The sequence below is a fragment of the Gossypium hirsutum genome, chromosome A04 (assembly GCF_007990345.1).
Source record: "Gossypium hirsutum isolate 1008001.06 chromosome A04, Gossypium_hirsutum_v2.1, whole genome shotgun sequence".
NCBI lineage: Eukaryota > Viridiplantae > Streptophyta > Magnoliopsida > Malvales > Malvaceae > Gossypium > Gossypium hirsutum.
Genome location: NC_053427.1, coordinates 72,641,739 through 72,654,643, shown reverse-complemented (window position 1 = coordinate 72,654,643; position 12,905 = coordinate 72,641,739). Strand labels below are relative to the sequence as shown.

The 12,905-nt window shown below is 35.4% G+C and overlaps 2 non-coding genes across 2 annotated transcripts; one reads left to right on the top strand and one right to left on the bottom strand.

Moving 5' to 3' along the window:
• The first annotated feature begins 498 nt into the window (after nucleotides 1–498).
• Nucleotides 499–605, top strand: LOC121228466 (small nucleolar RNA R71). The gene has a single exon (XR_005926042.1). It is a non-coding gene; the product is annotated as a small nucleolar RNA R71 (small nucleolar RNA).
• An 11,985-nt stretch (nucleotides 606–12,590) lies between these two features.
• On the bottom strand, nucleotides 12,591–12,697 carry LOC121228373 (small nucleolar RNA R71). Its single transcript, XR_005925949.1, has one exon. It is a non-coding gene; the product is annotated as a small nucleolar RNA R71 (small nucleolar RNA).
• Nucleotides 12,698–12,905: the final 208 nt, after the last annotated feature.

Here is a 12,905-nt window from a genome sequence, read left to right as displayed (position 1 = left end):
TGGTAGCCTGGAGGTGGTCTCTGATTTCCTTGGCCTCCCCATAAGAAATTTGGGTGGTTTCTCCAACCTGCATTGTAAGTGTTACTATATGGATTGTTTTGAGATCGAGAATTATTACCCATGTAATTTAACTGCTCGTTATCCATGTTGTGGCCATAAGGTTGGTATTTCGAATTGCTTGATCCACCTCCACTTGCTTCGTACTGCATTACTGGGTGAACCTGTGAAGAACTAAGAAAACCATCAATTTTCTTATTCAAGAGTTCTACCTGATTAGAGAGCATGGTGACCGAATCGACGTTATAAACACTGGCTGTTTTCGTTGGTTTCGTTCTCATGACTTGACACTGATAGTTATTCAGTGACATCTCCTCTATAAACTCATAAGCATCTTTAGCTGTTTTATTATTGATGGTTCCGCCAGCAGCTGCGTTAACTATTTGCCGAGTCGAAGGATTCAGGCCATTATGGAACGTTTGAACCTGAAGCTAAAACGGTAACCCATGGTGAGCGCACCTTCTCAGTAAGTCCTTGAATCTCTCCCATGCATCATAAAGAGTTTCTAAGTCCATCTGCACAAACGAAGAGATATCATTACGTAATTTGGCCATTTTAGCTGGTGAGAAATATTTTAATAGAAATTTTTCGATCATTTGTTCCCAAGTAGTGATTGACCCTCGTGGTAATGAGTTCAACCACTGTTTAGCTTATTTCCTCAATGAAAAAGGGAATAACCGAAGACGAATGGCATCATCAGAAACACCATTAATTTTAAATGTGTCATATAGTTCCAAAAAGTTTGCTAAGTGGGCGTTGGGATCCTTATCCTGCAAACCATCAAACTGAACAAATTGCTATATCATTTGAATAGTGTTAGGTTTTATTTCAAAAGTATTTGCAGCTACAGTAGGTCTAACTATGCTTGATTAATTTCCTGTTAAAGAAGGTTTAGTATAATCATACATAGTGCGTGGAACAGGATTTTGATTAACCGCAATTACAGGAGGTAGCTAATTGTCTTGGTTTTCAGCCATCTCTTCAGTTGGGGGTTGCGTATCGTCCTTTTGCTTGTTCTCCGTGTATCTTAAGCTTCGCCTTATTTCTTTTTGGTTTCTGCAAACTGTGCGATCAATTTATTCGTCAAAAAGTAGTGGTCCTGATGGGTTTCTTCTAGTCATAAACCATAAAAACCTGCCAAGAGAAAGAAAAGTAAATTAATAAATAATAATAATTACATTAAATTAAATTACAAGAAAAATAAATGGCTAAAGTAATAAAAATTGAGTGTTCCTAATATCTTAGTTCCCCGGCAACGGCGCCAAAAACTTGATCGCGATTTTCATGACAGGTAAGTTTTAAATATTTATAATTAATCGTTTTTGTAACTAACTATTATCGCAATGTAGGCAAGTGTACCTATTGAACAATAGTATAGTTTTGGCAAGACCGGATTGTCGAACCCAAAGGAACTAAAAGTACTAGTAATGACTGTCTTTTTATTATCTAGCCTAAGAATAAGGGGGTTTTGTTTTAACTAACTAATCTAAGAATTCACAGAGAAAGGAATTGGGGGATTACTTTTGGAAAACGATTGAATTAAGACAATACTTAAGGAAAAGTCCACCTAGACTGTACTTGTTATTCTGGCTCTGAATCAGACGATTGATTCATTTAACTTGTTCCGTGGAGATCCCTAAGTTATGTTATTATCCTTATTCAAGACTAATAACGTCTAATCCCTAGATTGAATAATTGAGACTTTTCTCTAATTAACACCCTAGGGTTACATTAACTCGATCTATGGATCCCCTTATTAGGTTTCACCCTAATCCGGCAAAATCTTGCCACCCTATGTCTAGGCGCGCAAACAACTCCACTTAATTACGACAAATGTACTCTTAGATAAGGTCTATTCCTCCTCTGAATAAGAGCTTATCTTGAATCAGTATCCTGGGATATCAAAACAAGAATTAAGAACACATAATTAAGAACAAGTTAAATATTTATCATACAATTCAAAAAATAATAACAAGATTCGTTTTAGGTTTGATTCCTCTTAGGTATTTAGGAGATTTAGTTCATAACTAAAAAGGAAAACATCTCAGAAGAATAATGAATACAAAACATAAAGAAAACCCAAAACTCCTGAAGGGAAATTGAGGGGAGATCTTTAGTCTTGATGGTGACTCCGGCTTCTGAGATGGATCAATCGGCTTCCCTTGAGTAGTTCCCTGCCTCCTTCTCTCTGTGTCCCCCTACTTTCCTCCTCTAGGGTGTATTTATAGGCTTTAGAATGCCTAGAAGCCCTCAAAATTGGCCCTTTCTGAATTGGACTCAACTTGGGCTTGACAGGGACACGCCTGTGTGAGTCATGCTTCTAATCTGCCAAATTAACACGGCCGTGTGGTCTGCCCATGTGAGGAGGTCCAGGTCGTGTTGAATTCATACTTTGGTCCATTTTTTTCTATTTTTGACCCGTTTCTCATTCCATTCGCTCTCCTATGCTCTCTTAAGTATAAAACATGAAATTAAATCATTAGGAGCATCAAATTCACCAATTCTAATGGAAAATCTTCCATAAAATGCATTAAGCATGGGGTAAAAATATGTATAAATTACGATTTATCAGCTATGTCTTATTCTTTGTTGCAATAATTAAGTTCTATGTTATTTGACTTATTTTTAAAAAAAATTATATTTGTCGTTTTTAAGCTTAAAGTATTAATTTCATATTCTGAGAAGAAGCTCACTTGTATTCAACTGATGCCTAGTTATTTTTCTAGCTAGGTAATTTTTCAATTTAATTGCGATTCTAACCTTTTCTTTCAAGTTGTGACCACACCTCCTAACCAAAGCCACATTACAACCCTTTAAAGACCTTTTTGATTGATGTATTATCTCAATATATAGTGGTAGAGATTTGATTTTCAAGCAAGCGTATGGTAATAACTATTCATATTGACTAATGAGTGCTTAATTTGATGTCCTTAAACACCTCGAGTGATTTGAATGAATCTTTAGTGAGGATGTTAAACTCTGTGATATTTTGATCAAAGGTAATCACTTAGATGAGGGGAAACACCTATATTTTCATCATAAAATGCTCAACTTGGAATGTTTGAAACTTTGATGTACTTTTAGTTGAATTTTCAATGTATGATTACTTATGAATTATTTTGAGATATTATTGATAAGGATTATAAATTGAGAAGAATTTATTTTGATTATGAGTTGAGGATTTTGCTTGAGGACAAGCAAATGCTTAAGTGCGGGGGTATTGGATAAACCGTAATTTATACATATTTTTATCCCATTCTTAGCACATTTAGGGATGGTTTCTCCTTAGATTTGGTGAATTCGATGCTTCTAATTCTTTAATTTCATGTTTTATACTTAGGTGAGCATAGGAGAGTAAAAAGAGCGAGAAACGGGCCGAAAATGGAGAAATTGGACCCACATGGGAAATCAACATGGCCTGGACTTCCTCACATGGGTAAGCCACACGGTCGTGTCCATTTGGCAGGATTGAAGCACGACTTACATGGGTAGACTACACACCTGTGCCTATTTAACAGCCTTGACCACGAGCTGGAGTAATCGCACACGGGCGTGTCCCTGTCAAGCCCAAGTATAGTCCTATTCGGAAAAGGCCACTTTCGGGTGCTCTTAGGCATTCTAAAGCCTATTTAAACACCTGAGGAGGCACTTAGAGGAGACACACGGAGTAGGAGGCATGAAATTACTCAAGGGAAGCCGATTGATCCATCTCAGATACCGGATTCATCATCAAGACTGAAGATCTCCCTTCAATTTCCATTCAGGGATTCTTGGTTTTCTTTATGTTTTGTTATCTTTATTCTTTCGAGATGTTTTCTTTCATAATTATGAACTAAACCCCCTAAATACCCAAGGGGAATGAAACCTAAGACGGATCTTGTTATTATTATCTGAATTGTATGATAAATATTTTACTTGTTCTTAATTATGTGTTCTTAATTCTTGATTTAATAATCCAGGATATTGATTCAAGTTAATGCTCTTATTTAGAGGAGGAAAAGACCCTGTCTAAGAGTAAATTTGTCTTAATTAAGCGGAGTTGATTGCACGTCTAGAGATAGGGTGATAAGATTTTGTCGGATTAGGGTGAAACCTAATAAGGGGATCCATAGACGACTTAATGCAACACTAGGGCATTAATTAGAAAGAGATTTCAATTAATCAACCTACAGTTAGATGTTATTAGTCTCGAGAGAGATAATGGTATAACTTAGGGATTTCTACGGATCAAGTCAAATGAATAAATCGTCTGATTCAAAGTCAAATAACAACTGAATTCTAGGTGGATTTTTCCTTGGGTATTGTCTTAATAAATCAAATTTTCCCAAAAGTTTTTCCCCAATTTCTCTATATGCATCCTTAGTCTAGTTAATTAATTTAGATAAACAAACCCCTTAATTTTTAGGCTAGATAATAAAAAGGAAGTAATTACTAGTACTCTTGGTTCCTTTGGGTTCAACAATCCGGTCTTGCTAAAGCTATACTACTGTTCGATAGGTACACTTACCTTCATCATGATAATAGTTAGTTTCAAGAACGATTAATTATAAATCTTTAAAACCTGTCGCGAATATCACGTATCATACATTTCTGATATTGTGAGATTGCATAGTGTGCCATTGTCTATTGTGTCAGATAGAGATCCGAGATTTACTTCATGGTTTTGGAAGAAACTACAAGAGGCATTAGGTACGAAATTGCATTTCAGTATTGCTTTTCACTCGCAGGCCGATGGTCAATCTGAGCGGATTATTCAGATACTCGAGGATATGTTAACATGTTGCCTTCTTGAGTTTGAAGGTATGTGGGAACAATATTTTCCATTGATTGAATTTGCTTATAATAATAGTTTTCAATCAAGCATTAAAATGGCACCGTACGAAGCCTTATATGGTAGAAAATGTCGTACACCATTGTATTAGTCTGAGTTTAGTGAAAATAAGATACACGGGGTTAATTTGATTAAAGAGACTAAACATAAAGTAAAAATGATCCGAAATAGTCTGAAAGCATCTTCTGATCGTCAGAAATCTTACGCAGATTTGAAACGAAAAGATATTAAATTTGAGATCGGTGATAAAGTATTTTTAAAAGTATCTCCGTGGAAGAAAGTACTTCGATTTGGCAGAAAAGGAAAATTGAGTCCAAGGTTCATCGGGCCGTATGAGATTATCGAGCGTATCAGGCTACTTGCTTATCGATTTATCGTTGCCACCTGAGTTAGAATAGATTCATAATATGTTTCATGTATCGATGCTTCGACGATATAGATCTGATCCATCACATGTGATTTCTTCGTCTGAGATTGAGATTCAGTCTGACATGACCTACGATGAGGAACCAATCCGTATGTTGGCACAAGAGGTTAAAAAATTACGAAATAGGAAAATTTCATTAGTTAAAGTATTGTGGCATCGACATGGTATTGAAGACGCTACGTGGGAGCCTGAAGATGCTATGAGATAGCAATATCCGAATCTGTTCAACGGTAAGATTTTCTGGGACGAAAATTCTTAAGAGGGGAGAGTTGTAATAGCCTGGTTTAGACCTTAGTCAGAAGAGCAGTTTTGGGACCATAAATCTGAGTCAAAAAAATATTTTAATATTATTTTCTGTGCTTATTATATGTGAATTAGTATGTGTGAAAATTTCGTATGAAAATTTAATCATTTGCATGCTCAATTTGATAAAAGGGCCTAATCACATAAAATATAAAAGTTGCCTGCTGTCTGTTAAAGTGCCTATTTGCTATCTCTTATTAAAGGAGAGGTCCTTATGATGTAATTAGACCATTGATATTGTTAATGGACATTAGTGGCCTTAATATATGTGATTTTATAATGAAATTAAAAAGGTTATATTAGTAATTGATAATTAAATGATAGTTAAAATAAAACAAAAACATGAAATTGGCCATTATCATCCATTTTGTGCCGAAAATACAAAAAGAAAAGAAAAGAAAACTTAAGCTAGGGTTCGGCATTTGACATTGGTGATTAAGGTAATGTTTTTGATCCGTTTTTTATAATTTCTACGTTTTTTGTGATCGTTGCTTAGTGTTCTATCAAGCCCATGTCTGAATTTCTAATTTTTTTGATGATTTTGAGTTATGCCATTGATGAAATTATGAGTTTTATGAAGTTTAATGATAGTATATAGAAGTTTGATGTTAGGTTAATATATTTTGTCTTTGAATTTTTGATGAATTTGAGTAATTTGGGCTAAATTGTGAAAATGAGAAATTGAGGGACTAAAATGTAAAATAATGAAATATGTGGACTTATATGAACACTAAGAATATTCGGCTAAGCATATGTCTAAATAAATTTGGCGTATTTTGTAATTTTATGAATTAGGGACTAAAGTGTTAAAATGTAAAAATATGAGGGCTAATTTGTAAAATGCCCTAAATGTGTGTTTATGGATTGATTTGAATGATTTTTTGAATAAAAGAGTTAAATTTGAATTTATTTAGATCAAGAAAAAAAGAAAACGGAATTAGATCAGGGGAAGTCAAAAGTCGTCGAGTAGTCGATTCTGTTCATTCGAATCTGTACGAGGTAAGTCAATATACAAATAAATGTGTTTGAGTTGATTTATTTATGCTTGTATTCTATTGAAATGAAATGAATGGCTTGGAAGATGAATATGTGAAATTGTGAAAGTATCGACAGTATTTCGACTTCTGAAAAGCTCCATACGAACCGTAAGAATAGTTAGGATACATATGTCATGACATAGGATCTGATATGTGTTTTCGTGTAAAACCACGTCTAGGACGTTGGCGACTTATGATTTACATGTAAGACCATGTCTGGGACATCGACATCGTATTTGATTTTGTGTAAGACCCTGTTTGGGACAGTAGCATCGATATTTGATTACATGTAAGACCACGTCTGGGACGTTGGCATTGTATTAGTTTTTCGAGCTATCCGAGTATCCTTAATGATTCTGAACAGTTCAACGAGTATTCCAAGAAAATGGATGACTATGTAAATGTATATTTGATTCAGGTACGTTTGAATTGTATACCATGTTTGAGAATGAAAGGTAAGTACATGTACCTTTGTGAACATATGATATAAGTATGAGTTGCTATGAGAATGAGATATGATATATATATGTGAATCATAATCAAATAAACTATAAAGAGACATACGGTTATGTGAATGTATTTTGCTTTGAGTTATATGAATGAATTGATCTAGATTGATGTTATGTATTAAGTTTATTAGTATATGGCTTACTAAGCTTTTGAAAGCTTACTTTGTGTGTGTTTGCATTGTTTTTTAGATATCGCAGCTACTGGGAGCTCGGGGATCGTCGAGGATCATCACCACACTATTGAACCTTATTTTGGTACCCTTTTGAGAATGTATATATTGAAGTATGGCATGTATAGGCTAGAAGTAATTGCATATGTTTTGTAATGTGTATATCATGCCATGTGATATGGCTAGATTTTGGTTGAACTTATGGTTTGATTTTGATATATGATATGTCATGCAAAAATGACATATTTGGTGTATATATATGACCTAGTGAGAAATGGTCAATTTGGTAAGTTGGTAATGTGATTTAGTTAGATAAATGGTATGATTTTGATATGAGAATGGAAGTGAAACTTTGTTATAAGAATATCTATGATTGAATGTGTTTGGTAGGTGATTATGATATAATTTGATTTGGATAATAAGCATGAATGTGGTTAATAATGATATGGTATTTATGATGTATATATTGTGATTGAAATTGGTTGAAAATTGGGTATGAAATGTTGTGGTTTGATGCTTGTAGGGAGGACCCAAAAATGGGTGGCATGTTGGCATTGTAAATGGCCTATTTTTGCCCACGGGCAGGGACACAAGCGTGTGTCTCAGCCGTGTTGCTCAATGGCCATTTTGAAATGAGCCTGGACAGACCACATGGTCGCATACACGGGCATGTGCTAGGCCATTTGGCCAAGTTAGATTTGAACACAGGCTAGACATACGGGTGTATGACTGGCCGTGTGACCCAAGTCAGTAGCCTCCCTAATTTTCACACAACCTGGCACACGGGCGTGTCTTGTGGCCATGTGGACAAGTCAGTTTGTATGCCCTGTTTTGCCAGGACTTAGACACACGGGCGTGTCTAATGCCTTGTGAGCCATACGGCCTGTTCACACAGGCGTGTGACCTCTATAACTTTGAATAATGTTTAAGTTTCAAAAACTTTTGTATACGTTCAGTTTAGTCCTAACCCCTTTCTAAAGCATGTTTAAGGTGTTGTTGGGCTATGTAAGGGACTTTGTATTGATGTATGACCTATGATGCTATGATGATTTGTAAAATGAATGCTAAATGTTTCGATATGTCTAGTAATGCCTCTTAACCCTAGTCCGGCGATAGATACGAGTTAGGGGTGTTACAGAGTCAGATGATTCGAGTGAAGTACCTAATGTGATTTCGCCTATGTTAGCTTAAAAATGTATAAAAAAAGGGCTACGACGCATATCTGGCATACATAGTGGATACAAAAGTGTCTGAATCAAAGATTGAATCAGTACCAGTTGTGTGCGAGTATCCAGATGTATTTCCCGAAGAGTTATCGAGTTTACCACCTATCAGAGAGGTTGAGTTTGGTATTGAATTAGTACCGGGAACAACGCTGATATCGATAACTCCGTATCGAATGGCTCCGATAGAGTTAAGAAAATTTAAAGCTTAGTTGCAAGAGTTGACAGATAGAGGTTTTGCTAGACTAAGTTTCTCTCCCTGGGGTGCACCTGTATTGTTTGTAAAGAAGAAAGATGGCACGATGAGAATGTGTATTGATTATAGACAGATGAATAAAGTGATTATAAAGAATAAATACCTTTTGCCATGAATAGATGATTTGTTTGATCAGTTAAAAGGGGAAACAATGTTTTCGAAAATTGATTTGAGATCGGGTTAATACCATTTACGAGTTAAAGATTCAGATGTGCCAAAGACTACATTTAGAACAAAATACAGACACTATGAATTCCTTGTTATGCCTTTAGGACTAACAAATGCCTTTAGGACTAGCAAATGCACCTATTGTTTTTATGGACTTGATGAACCAGATTTTCAAGCCGTACTTAGACCGATTCATAGTTGTGTTTATTGATGACATTTTGATTTACTCTCGTGATAAATCTGAGCATGCCAAGAATTTGAGAATCATGTTACAAACTTTGAGAGATAAATAGTTGTTTGCAAAGTTCAGCAAATGTGATTTTTGGTTACGAGAGGCTAGTTTTCTGGGACATATAGTTTCAGCCGCAGGTATCCAAGTTAACTAGAGTAAAATTTCTGCAATTATAGATTGGAAGCCTCCGAGAAATGTATCCTAAGTCCATAGTTTTCTGGGACTAGCCAGTTATTATAGATGATTTGTGAAAGGTTTCTTAATGATTGCGACTCCGATGACACGATTGTTTCAAAAATATGTTAAATTTGAGTGGTTAGAAAAGTGTCAGCAGAGCTTTGAGTAGTTGAAAGCATTTGACAGAGGCACCAGTGTTAGTTCAGCCTAAGTCGGGTAAAGAATTCGTAGTTTTTAGTGATGCATTGTTAAATGGCCTGGGTTGTGTTTTGATGCAGGAAGGCAAAGTTGTAGCTTATGCCTTGAGACAATTGAAGCTGTACGAAAAGAATTATCTGATGCATAATCTAGAATTAGCCGCGATAGTGTTCGCATTGAAAATTTGGCGTCATTACTTGTTTGGTGAGAAGTGTCATATTTATACTGACCGTAAAAGTTTTAAAATCTAATGAATCAGAAATATTTGAATTTGCGACATGGGAGATGGTTAGAATTGCTAAAGGACTATGAATTAGTGATTGACTATCATCGAAGGAAAGTGAACGTAGTTGCTGATGCTTTGAGTCGAAAGTCCTTATTTGCTTTACGTGCTTTGAACACACGAACAGCTTTTTCTGATGACGATTCGATAGTAGCCAAGTTGAAAGTGAGACCTTTATTTCTACAGCAGATTTGTAAGGCTCAAAAATTTGATAATAAGTTGCAAGCAAAACGAGCTCAGTGTGAGTCGACTTCTGATTTAGAGTTTCGAATAGGGCCTAATGACTATTTGATGTTTCGTGATAGAATATGTGTACAAATAAATTTTGAGCTGATTCAAAATATTCTAAATGAAGCACACAGTAGTTGTTTATCAGTACATCCAGGAAACACGAATATGTATAACAATTTGAAACAGCTTTATTGGTGGCACAACATGAAACGAGATATTTTAGAATTTGTTTCGAAATGTTTGATTTGAAAGCAAGTCAAAGCTGAGCATCAAGTGTCGTCAAGTTTATTACAGCCTATTATGATTCTTGAATGGAAGTTGGATAGAGTAACAATGGATTACGTATTGGGTTTGCCCTTATATCCAAAAAAAATATGATTTGGGTTGTTGTTGACAGATTGACGAAATCAGCTCATTTCATTCTGGTACGCACAAATGATAAAGCATAATTTATACATATTTTATCCCATTCTTAAGAACATTTTTGGATGAATTATCATTAGATTTGTAGAATTTGATGCTCCTAATCCTTTAATTTCATGTTTTATACTTAAGTGAGCATAGGAGAATAAAAAGAGCGAGAAATGGGCCAAAAACGGAGAAAATGGGTCAACATGGGAAATCAACATGGCCTGGACTTCCTCACACGGGTAGACCACACGCCCCTGTCTATTTATCATACTCTAACACGGCCTAAGCCACCCCACACGGACGTGTCACACGACCATGTCCCTGTTGAGCCCAAGCTAGTTCTATTTGAAAAAGGCCACTTTTGAGGATTTGGAAGCATTCTAAAGCCTATATAAACACCCTAGAAGGGCACCTAGAAGAGACATGGAGTGGGAGGCAAGGAATTACTCAAAGAAATCTGATTGATCCATCTCAGAAGCTGGATTCTCCTTCAAGACTGAAGATCTCCCTTCAATTTCCTTCAGGGGTTTTTGGGTTTCTTTATGTTTTGTTATTATAATTCTTCTGAGATGTTGTCTTTTAAACATATGAACTAAATCCCCTAAATACCTAAGAGGGATGAAACCTAAGACAGATCTTGTTACTATTTTCTGAATTATATGATAAATACTTGATTTGTTCTTAATTATATGTTCTTAATTCTTGCTTTAATATTTCAGGATATTGATTCAATTATTGATGTGCTTATTAAGAGGAGCAAAAGTCCCTGTCTAAGAGTAGATCTAGAATAATTAAGTAGAGTTGATTGCACCCATAGACATAGGGCAACATAAATCTGCCGGATTAGGGTCAAACCTAATAAGGGAATCCATAGATCGAGTTAATGCAACACTAGGGGTTTTAATTAGAAAGAGATTTCAATTAATCAACCTAGGGTTAGACGTTGTTAGTCTTGAGAGAGATAATAATATAAATTATGGATTTCTACGGATCGAGTCAAGTGAATAAATCGTCTAGTTCAGAGTCAAATAACAAGTGAAGTCTAGGTGGATTCTTCCTTGGGTATTGTCTAAATCGATCGGTTTTCCCAAAAGTATTTCCCCAATTTACTTTCTGTGCATTCTTAGTTTAGTTAATTTGTTTTGATAAAACAAATCTTTTTATTTTTAGGCTAGATAATATAAAGAAGGTTAATACTTGTACTTTTAGTTCCTGTGGGTTCGACATTCCGGTCTTGCTATAAGCTATAGTACTGTTCGATAGGTGCGCTTGCCTTTATAGTGATAATAGTTAGTTTTCAAGTACAATCAATCATAAATATAAAACTTATCACACACATCAAGTTTTTTGGCGCCGTTGCCAGGGAACTAAGATACTAGGAACGCTTAATTTTTATTACTTTAGCCATTCATTTTATTACAAGTTAAATTTTATTTTAATTTTGTTTTTATTGTTAAATTTTCTTTTATTTACTTCTGGTAGGTTTTTATAGTTTATGACTAGAAGAAACTTGTCGTGACCATTGCTTTTTGATAGTAAGGTCGAAAGCACAGTTCGCAAAAATCGAAGAGAAATAAGGCAAAGCCTAAGATACATAGCGGAAGAGCGAGAAGATGGTATTCACACCACAATCGAGGAGACGGCTGAAAATCAGGAAAATCTGCTACCTCTTGTGATTGCTGTTGATCCAGTAAATTAGAATCCTACTCCTCGTACTATGTATGATTATGCTAAACCCAATTTAACAGGAACTGAATCAAGTATAGTTAGGCTTGCTATTGCTGCAAATAATTTTGAACTAAAATCTAACATGATTCAAATGATACAACAGTTTGTTTAGTTTGATGGTTTGCAGGATGAGGATCCAAACACTCATTTAGAGAATTTTCTAGAACACTGCGACACATTTAAAATCAATGGTGTTTCTGATAATGTCATTCGCCTTGGGTTGTTTCCCTTTTCATTGAGGAATAAGGCTAAACAGTGGTTGAACTCGTTAGCACGAGGGTCAATCACTACTTGGGAACAAATGACTGAAAAATTTTTACTTAAATATTTTTTTCCCACTAAAACGGCTAAATTGAGGAATGATATCCCTTCTTTTGTATAGATGGATCTCGAAACTCTTTATGATGCATGGGAGAGATATAAGGACCTATTGAGAAGGTGCCCTCACCATGGGTTACTACTTTGGCTACAGGTTCAAACTTTTCACAATGGCCTGAATCCTTCGACTAGATAGATGATTGACGCAGCTACTGGTGGGACTATCAATAATAAGACACCTGAAGAGGCTTATGAATTTATAAAAGAGATGTCATTGAATAATTATCAGTGGCAAGTCATGAGGACAAAGCCAACAAAAGCGGCCGGCATTTTTAACGTCGATTCA